Source organism: Solanum stenotomum, chromosome 5 (assembly GCF_019186545.1).
Source record: "Solanum stenotomum isolate F172 chromosome 5, ASM1918654v1, whole genome shotgun sequence".
Taxonomy (NCBI): Eukaryota; Viridiplantae; Streptophyta; class Magnoliopsida; order Solanales; family Solanaceae; genus Solanum; species Solanum stenotomum.
This window is the reverse complement of record NC_064286.1, coordinates 57,574,272-57,584,180: the sequence shown is the minus strand read 5'-3', so window position 1 is coordinate 57,584,180 and position 9,909 is coordinate 57,574,272. Positions and strand designations below refer to the sequence as shown.

General features: G+C 34.4%; 1 long non-coding RNA gene across 1 annotated transcript; it reads left to right on the top strand.

Annotated features, from left to right (window-relative positions):
• The first annotated feature begins 504 nt into the window (after positions 1-504).
• LOC125864775 (uncharacterized) lies at positions 505-7,276 on the top strand. The gene is made up of 3 exons (XR_007446266.1): positions 505-632; positions 799-898; positions 5,889-7,276. It is a non-coding gene; the product is annotated as an uncharacterized LOC125864775 (long non-coding RNA).
• Positions 7,277-9,909: the final 2,633 nt, after the last annotated feature.

Sequence of the window (9,909 nt, the reverse complement as noted above, 5' to 3'; positions counted from 1 at the left end):
ACCATATCTGGATTTCTAGTTTTGTTCTCTCTCTTCTTCTCTCATCACTCTATTCTCTCTCGTATCTCTTCAATCTGATCGTCGCCACCGCTGCCAGACGCCAGATGCCGCACCAGCTCCTTCCCTCGCTGCGTGTCGATCGCCGCCAGTCGTTGCCATCTCTACCTCTCTCCTCATTTTAAGGTTAGTTCCTAATTTTAGGTTATTTTCAATTCTTGTGATTATAGTTGATTTTTAGTTAGTATATTATTGTTTTAGTTTATTGGGTTGTGTTTAATCAACTATTAATTTGATTTGATTATTGTTAGTTAGGTATATAGAATTAAAGATTTTTGAATTTAGGGTTTTTTTAAAATTAGGCATATTTTGAATTCGGCATTGTTTTTTTTTTAAAGAGAAGGCCAAAAAGGCCCATTCTATTAAAATAAAAAATACACCTCCCGTGATATGGTCTGGATCAACTAGCCATTCAATAGAAAGACCAAAAAAATTAAAAAAACAATTAAGAAACCTAACTTAAAAGAGCAAAGGAAAGAATAAAAAATTGTCATTCTCATAAAGGAAAGTGAGGAGATCTCTTGCTGCGTCAATCAGTCTTCTTCTTCAGCTGCTCGCCGGAATCCTCATCTCAGGTAAGCCGACCACCATAAGTTACCTTCCAGCTTGTGTTTATAGCTTTGCTATGTCATCTTTTTCACCTAATTTGAGTAAAAAATCTGAAGCTTTGAGCCAAATACATTTCAAGTTACCTTTAAACTCTCACCAGGTGTTATGTATTTAAATCTCGATGGTCACCAGGTGTTATGTATTTAAATCTCGATGGACCTCACTCCAAGCTTGTGACTTTTCTTTCACAAATCAAGGGAAATTAGATCTAATAGCTTTGAGTATATGTAAGGTACGCATCCTGATACTTTCGTTTGATTTCTACAGAGGAAGGAACCTCTAGTGAGATTCATACCACCTTAATAGATTTCAAACAAATGTATCATTGACTTGTACTTACCCCACTGTACAAATCCCCAAATTGGTCTGAAATATACTGCTAGTAAGTTGTTGTTGTGTTGATTGTTTAATTTCCATCTTGCTTGTCTCTTTTGTTAAACAACAATATAGTATCTGAACTATAAATCTTGTCTCATTTCATCTTATGCTTGTCTTTTAAGTCTTTTGATTCTCATATGTGGAACTTGTTGTTTGTCTAAAATAATTATGCCTTTAGCCTTCCTTGGTAATGTTGCAAATGAATCAAAGCATTTTGTCCCTGCAAAACTAAAACACTAGTTAGCTAAAAATATGCAGCGTTGCTCCCCTTAATATTTTTATTAGGGCCAAAGAATGTGTTTCCAATATTACGGGTAGATATAGTCTTTCAACACATAGCTCACACCCTTCCTTCAAAGTCGTAGCCCCAGCAAATAGACTAGTAGAGTCTGCCATCCTTCTATATAGAGTATATTGAATATTCCCTTCATCATTTCTGATACAAAATGCTATAGAACTTGGACCAGGGTTTCCTTTAGAAACACCATCTGAATTATATTTGAACCAACCTTGATTAGGTAGTTTCCAACTTACAGGTACCAATCTTAACACAAATTTGTATTTTTGAAGAAAATCCATCAAAAGGGGCCATTCTTGTGGGATATTCTTCATCCATGGATACAAAATCATGGTTAAAAGATGAGTGTTTCTAGAGATCTCATATCTCACTCTCCTCCAAGTCATAGTGCCTCCATAATTCACCTTATTTCTTCTTTTCCATAACTGCCAACATATCATACCTAGAATAGCTTGCAAAATTGGTTTAATCCTGCTAGGACTCTCAATATTCCACCATTTTTGAATAGTTTGATGGCATTGCACAATAGGACCCTCTACTCCAAAACCAATAGCAAAGTATTTCCAGGTCTTTTGAGCAAACTCACTAGTAATAAATAGATGTTGAGAGGTTTCTGTATGTGGTGACTCACAACATCTACACCTTGACACCAAATTGATACCACACCTTTAAAGAATATCATTAATATGAAGCTTATATTTCCAAAACCTCCATAAAAAGAAGTTAATCTTGAAAGGGACTCCCTTACTCTATAAATGTTTCATGTTTACTACTGGTGAGTTTCTCTGTCTCATCAATTGGAAAGCACTGGCCACCGAGAATTTCCCACTAGTAGTAGCCATCCACCAAGGCAAATCCCAAGGTAAAGCTGCCTTACTAATGTGAATATGATCCTGAATATGTTGTACAATATCACTAGGGAGGATTTCTGACATCTTCCGTCATTCCATTTTTCATCTATCATTAGTGAATCAATATCTCCTATCTCATTCTCAATAGCGAAATCAGTTTCCACTACATGATATAAAGCTCCCAATTTAGTCCAATTGTCAAACCATATGCTAGAAGAACCCACAGTAGGTTCCCACCATATTTCTTGTTCAATATCGTCCTTGGCCTCAAGCATTTTTCTCCAAATTTGAGACCCTCCTTTCCATTGTACTAATGTAGGAATTATCTTTTTACAATACTTATTCCACATATAATCAGTCCATAGAGATCCGGATGTTCTGAAATTCCACCATAGTTTGGCAAATAAAGCTTTCGATAGATCAAATAAAGATCTAAAACCCAAACCTCCTTCTTCCTTAGGGTAGCACATCTTATCACAAGATACCCAATGTTTACCCATGCATTCATCTTTATTGCTCCATAGGAATCCCCATAGGAGAGTAGTTTTCCTTTCCAGTTTTGAAGTCTCCCCTTCACCTTCTTAATGATCCCATTATAATCTGCCTCTTTTTTCTTAGCATGTGTGACGAGGTAACCCAAATATACAAAAGGAAATTTCCCTTGGTTAAATATTGTTGTTTCCTTTACTTCATCCATCAAAACATTAGAAACCTTTCTGTACATATAGAAGCTACTTTTCTGATTATTGATAAGCTGGCCAAATGCTTGTTGATAATCTTTTAACACTGTCATCACCAAATCTAGAGATCCTTTATCAGCAGAGGTAAATAAGATGGTATCATCAGCATACACTAGATGATTTATGTTCCTACTCTATTTAGGCAACCCATATTGTTTATATCTCCCATCTTCAAAGAGGGCATTGAGAGCCCTGGACAACACCTCAGAAATGAGAATGAATAATGCAGGCGATAAGGGGTCTCCCTGTTTGATTCCCCTTGTATAATGGAAAAAGCCATATGATTGTCCATTAATAATAATAGAATACCAGTTATTAGCAATTAGTCTCCAAATCATATCAATAAACACTTCTGTAAAGCCCATTTTTCTCATGACTTTTGTTAAGAAGAGCCATGATTCTCTATCATAGGCCTTTGACATATCTAATTTTATAATGACATTGGATGGCTTACCTCTCAATCTAATATCAGTAACTATTTCCTGCGTAAGAAGAACGTTCTCTATGATATTTCTTCCCTTGACAAAACCTGACTGATTTTTTGAAATTAACTTTGGTAATAAACCTTCTAGTCTCTCATGCAATACTCTAGAAATAACTTTGTTAATAAAATTATTGAGGCTTATAGGTCTTAGATTTAAGAAGATTTCAATAACCTCTTTCTTTGGAATAAGTACAAAATTGCTATGTGTAACACTTTTTGGAAGAGTATTACCTTTAAAGAAGTCATTCACCATGCTATAGATATCTTGTTCGACTACTTCCCAACAATGTTGGTAGAATATTCCTGAAAACCCATCAGGGCCACAAGCACTACTACATTTTAAACCAAAAACAGCCTGTTTAACTTCCTCTATGGTGGGTACTGTACATAATAATTTGTTATCTTCAGTAGTAACCATCTCTGGTAAGAATTTCAACAGTTCAACTACTTTCCTCCTCTTCTTGTGTGAATTGTCTCTTATAAGATTGTACAACTTCATCAGCAACCAAATCTTTCTCCTCTATCCAATCTCCACTAGTATTTTTAATTATGTGGATTTGTAGCTTCTTTCTCCTTCCCTTTACAAGACTGTGAAAAAATCTCGTATTTCTATCTCCTTTTTCAAACCATGTTATTCCCAGCCTTTTGTCTCCAGAATTCCTCCTCATAGTGTATATATATTTTCACTTCTGCTTGTGCCTGCTACATAGCCATTCTATTTGAGAAAGAAGAATCTTCCTTAAATAATTGTTCCTTCATCTTCATAATCTCTTCTCTAATAGTTAGTTGTTGAAAGATGTCACCATACCTCTCCCTACTCTATACCCTAAGCCTTTTTCTGATTCTTCAACTTGTGTTTGAAAATCCAGAAAGTATTTCCAATTTCATTGGTCTTCCAGTGCTTTAGGACTACCTTATTCAGGGTGATATCTTCCACCCAGAAAGAGAAATTTAAAAGGTCTGACAACTGGTTGATGCCCTGTACTCAAAGTAAGAAACATAGGGGCATGATCCAACCCCGTTCTAGGTAAATGATCTACCTCCATTGTCAAGAACCATTCCATAAGATGTGAGTTTTCCAATAGTCTATCCAACCTTTTAAAAATGCAATCAGGTCTTGCGCTCCCATTCCACCAAGTGAAAGGGGATACCTTTAAAAGGGATTTCTTCAAGTTCACAAGAATTCACACAAAATGCAAAATCTTCCATCTCCTGCTGAGTTACAGGTAAACCCCCTATTTTCTCATTTTCATGAAGAATAACATTAATGTCTCCACCAATCAACCAAGGAAAAGTAGTATTATTACCACAATATATGTCATTCCACAAATCAAGTCTCTCTCCTTCAAAACATTTGGCATATACCATAGTGATAATCATTTGCTTCTGATTCTCCTAGAATGATATTTTTACAGTGATTTGTTGCTCTGTATCACTGATTACTTCCACATCTAGCCCTTCCTTAACAAAAAACTATATCTTTCCATTGCTACTTATGCCAGTTGTATACATTTTCAGTTTTCTTTTATAACTCTGTAGGTGTCTCATATGTTGAAATGGCTCCATAAGAGCTATAAGAAAATACGTATGATGTTTATTTAACATTTGCAATCTGTTAAAAGCTTGTTGTGTGTTAATAAATCTGATATTCCAAAAGATAGCTTTCATCATCATGTAACAACTTTGTTTGTGGTCCCTCTTTTTGGCACAACTCTTGTAGGTTGCTGATTTTCTAAGCTTGTCTGCTTTTTACCCCCTCTTAACAAATTTCTTTAATGATTTGGGAGACAAATCAGATGTCCTACCAACCTGCTTCCAATTAGCATCATCCTCCATAGTTTCAGCAATATCCGTCACACTTTCATCATAACTGCTTTCTGCCTCTTGTACCCTATTCATCTGGTGCATAAGAATATCATGTAATATTTCAGATGGACTTTTCTAGTAAGGTGTTGCCAACAAATGGAATTGCTCTGTATCATTTTGATCCTCCTTTTCATTTTTCCTTGAGTCTTTAGAATCTACTTTTCGTAATTCTATATCAAGATCCTTGCAGACCTGGTTCTCCTCATGGAACTCACCATTATTATTCTTACTAGCTAAAGCCTTCGATTGAGTAGAAACCACGATCTCTCGGCACTTCATACTAGGATACATTGTCTCAATTTCACTCTCATCCAGTTCTTTGGCCTGCTCAATTTCCACTCTATCTCCCCATTTACTGGATTTTCCATTGCTATGACTACTAGGAGTGGTGCTGGAAGCTGCTTTTGAAGGTGTAATCTGATGTCTGTAGTCTTCTTTAAAAGATTTATCAACCCATTCTCTTGTAGTCTCTTCCTTTTGTTTTGTAGGATTTGTTAAAATACAATCATCCTTGTTGTTTATGTCATTCACTTCATTAGTTGTATTCTTTGCTAACACTTCAAAAGGATTACAAGTGTTTACATTCCCATTTTTGTCTTTTGCAGGACCACCTGGTTGTTCAATATCTTTGGTTAGAGTAAAAACTCTGGTTGTTGGTATCCATTTTCTACTGCCAACACATTTCCCATTTCGCATTCTTCTTTGTTGATCTTGTTGTGTTTCCTCTTCAGGATTGCTTGTTGTCCTTTTCAACTCGAGGTGAAGTATTCTACATTCATCCTCCATATGACCTTGTATCTTGCACTTCCTGCAGTAAGATGGAACGTAATCATATTGAATCTTAACCTTTACTGATCTTGTTGCATTAGTGTTCTCATCCTCTATCTCCATTTGTACAAATTGAGGTTTCTCCACAAGCAAGTCCAATTGTACTTTTACTCTCGCGCAACTTGGGCGAGTTTTGTTAATAGTAGCCATGTCAAGTTGTAAGGGCTTACCAACTGCATAAGCCAATGTAAACAGTGCTTCTTTGAGGAAAAATATTGGCAATAGATCGGGGAAAGAGATCCACGCAATAGCCTATGAGGTCTCTTTCTCTATCTTAAACTTTGCATCCTAAATGAAAGGTCACATTTGATATGAGCTACCATCCTTAGCAGTAATGTAATAAGCATTTTTTGACATTATATTAATGAAATCTTCAACCAATTCAAATCTCATTAATATATGCCTATTTCAAAGAAAGCCAAATTTGCAATCACCTTTATTCAACACTGCTTAGGGATCAGATCCCTTAATTCTGATACTTCTGGCCATCCATAAGAGAATTTACCTACAATAGCATATTGTAGGTTCTCGATAACGTTCATTTCAGTGACCTCTTGTTCAGTCCACTTTACCACCGAAACACTATCTATAATATCAATCTTCTTCATAGGTATGCGCTCTACATTTATCTTTGCCTTTGAATTCTTATTGGTTACCACATTAGGATTAGAAGTAGCTGCGTAATTAGCAATAAAATCATTAGATCTGGAAGGGTCTGCTGGGACTTTATCAAAGGAACCAAGTGAGGAAATTGGGAAGTGGAGGCAATAGTTGGAAACTGACCAGTCATCGGAGATGACTGGCCGCCTGTCGTCATCATAGGATAGTCAAACTAGGGTTGAAGCATGCGTACAACTAACATTAATTATGATTAGGCTCAAATAGCACAACTTACATCGGCACTAGCAGAGTCGGAGCAGAGAAGAGTAGCTGAACAACGAAGCATGAGCGAGACTGTTCAACAAATCAAAGAACAAGTGATGAACCTCGCTCGTCGACCTACTACTTCAGCTCCTGAGGACACTGACGATGACAGTGATGATGAGGATGATTATGTAGATCCCACTCCCTAGTTTAGATCACTGGACATTTATGAATTTTTGAAAGACTTTATAAATCTATAAATTGTGATTTAGATACTTTTGAATGTTATTTTAAGTTTGTTGTTTTATGTTTTGTGTAGATTGTTTATAATTGTGTGTGATTTATTGGGCTGAAAGTGTAGAATTGAATTGAATTGAATTTGCATGTGGGCAGTAGAAACTGCCAGTTTTTACTGTAAAAATATTGCTGAAAAAGCGACAGACAACGTAGTTTTGTCCGTCGCTTTTCTGGAAATTATTTTTTTTGTAGAAAAAGTGACAGAAAGTGTGGTTTTTTCCGTCGTTTTTCTAGATTTTCCAAAAAAGTAATTTCCAGAAAAGTGACGGACAGCGTCCTTTTGTCCGTCACCTTTCTGGGATTTTCAAAAATAAAATTTCCACAAAAGCAACGGACGTCGTCGCCTTTTGGATAATAAAAAAAAATGAAAATTAAAATAGAGCGACGGAGTCCGTCGCATTTTTTAAAAAAAATTCAAAAAAAAAAAACAAAAAGCGTCAAGCTAAAAAGCGACAGAAGTGACTGCTTCGCTTTTTCATCGATTTTGACCAAAAAAACGACGCAGTCCGTCGCTGCGTCGCTTTTGGCTGTCGTTTTTTAGTAGTGTATAGACCAGTTAACTAAGAAAGAAGCAAAACACTAATCATATAATTAAACCTAGGAGAAATTTTTCTATCACTTCATCATGAATCAATTTTTCAAAAACTCAAGATTGGTTCTTGGGATTTTCAATTCCATTAAAATCCAACCAAAAAATAGAAAATTGACTAGGCAATTTTTCAATCAGTCTGAATCTTGGAAATCAATGGATGGTTTTGTTAAACGTAGAAGAAATTGAGTGAGAAGGGTTTAGGCATTTTGTTTAATAGATTGATTTGAGGCGGGTTTATTAATTGGGTGGGGTTTAATTAGTAATGGGTGGGTAATGAGTGATAAGTTATATTGATAAATTAAATTATAATCAATAGTTGAGCGCCACGTATTTTAAAAGATATTTAAATAGTTTAAATTTAAAATCATTAAATAAGTGGTCAATTTTGGACCCAAAGGTGGATGACAAGGGTATTTTGGAGCCAATAGATGGATGGAGGATTGTTTTATACCATTTCCAATACTTCGAATGTATTTTAACCCTTTTCTGTAATGCAAATAATCTTTTTCTACAAGCTTAATTGTTATAATGCCCTTTCAACTTCATAACTTGAAAAACAAAATGGTATTTATTGGTCACTTTAATTTGATGTCTCGTTCTCGAGGGCTAATTGTCTTTTTCCCACTAATCCAAATGACATTTTTTAAAAAAAATATTAAAGGGTAGGGGCAAGATCCCCCTTTATATTATTAAAAAAATCCAAATGACATTTACCAAGTACCATCGCTAAGAAAAAATATCAGGTCACGCATAAGTAACTTCTTATTTTATTAAGGTACATTTTTAGTAGATAATAGGAAAATTAATGTGGACGAACTGCCTGCTTTGGCTAAGTGGTTTTGAGGTCAAAAAAATATATTTTTGAAAAAAAACACTTTTAATAATTTGAAGTAGAAATACTTTTTTTTTTGGGATTGCAAAGATGTTAACTAATCGGCTTCTTGAGAAAAGTTGAAGCAAAAGTAAAAAAACAATATTTTTTTTCAAAACAAAAATATTTTCTACCATAAATACATATTTTAACAATATATCGCTCGTTAATTTCTAATTACAAAATAACCTTTTTGGTTACTACATATATCAACTCACTTCTTTTTAATGGGATCTCAATAATGTATTTAAATGATAAAAATAAGATGGGCTAAGGCACGATATCCCTTAGACTATAACCAAAATCTCAGAGACACATCTAAACTTAACTAGGGTTCTATTACCCCCCTAAACTTATTTAAAATGAAATAAATACCCATAATTTTTTTAAATTAATTTATTATCTTTCACTTTTAATTATTTTTTAAAAATTATGTGTATTTTTTAAAAATAATTTAAAAGTGTCCTTTAAATTTAACATTTTAATTTATTTATGTATTTGATTTTATTCACTTATTTTGATATCCTTCAAAATTAACTTATTTTATATTTAAGATATTTGGAATTAAATTTGAAATCAAATCAAAATGAAAGACAACGAAAATAAAATCAATAGAAAAATAAAAGAGAAAAAACAATGAATGAAGGTAAAAAAAAAGTTTCGATACAAGGTAAAAAAATGTGTAGATAAAGAAAATAAGAATATTATAAAAAAATTTAAAAATAATACAAAAATAAAAAAATAAAATATTTACACACGTGGCATGCGAGTGTGTACAAACACAAACAACTTGGGTGGTTGAAGATGCCACATCAGCACAAAAGGTGCACAAAAATACAAAAAAAATGAGTTCAAGGGGGGGGNGGGGGTGTTAATAGCCCTAGTTAAATTTATGTGTGTCTCTAGGATTTTGGTCATAGTTTAGGGGGTACCTGTGCCTTATTCCAGATAAAATTACACTTACTTCTTATTACAATTATGAAGTTGTATTTTTATATATTTTGAATTTTGTACCGTGTTCGACAAGATGAGGGAAGCGAGACTGAGATTGTTTGGACATGTGAAGTCAAGATGCATAGATGCATCAATGAGTAGTGTGAGAGGTTGGTTATAGAGAGTAAGAGGAGAGGCAAAGGTATGCCAAAGAAATATTGAAGAGAAGTAATAAGACAGG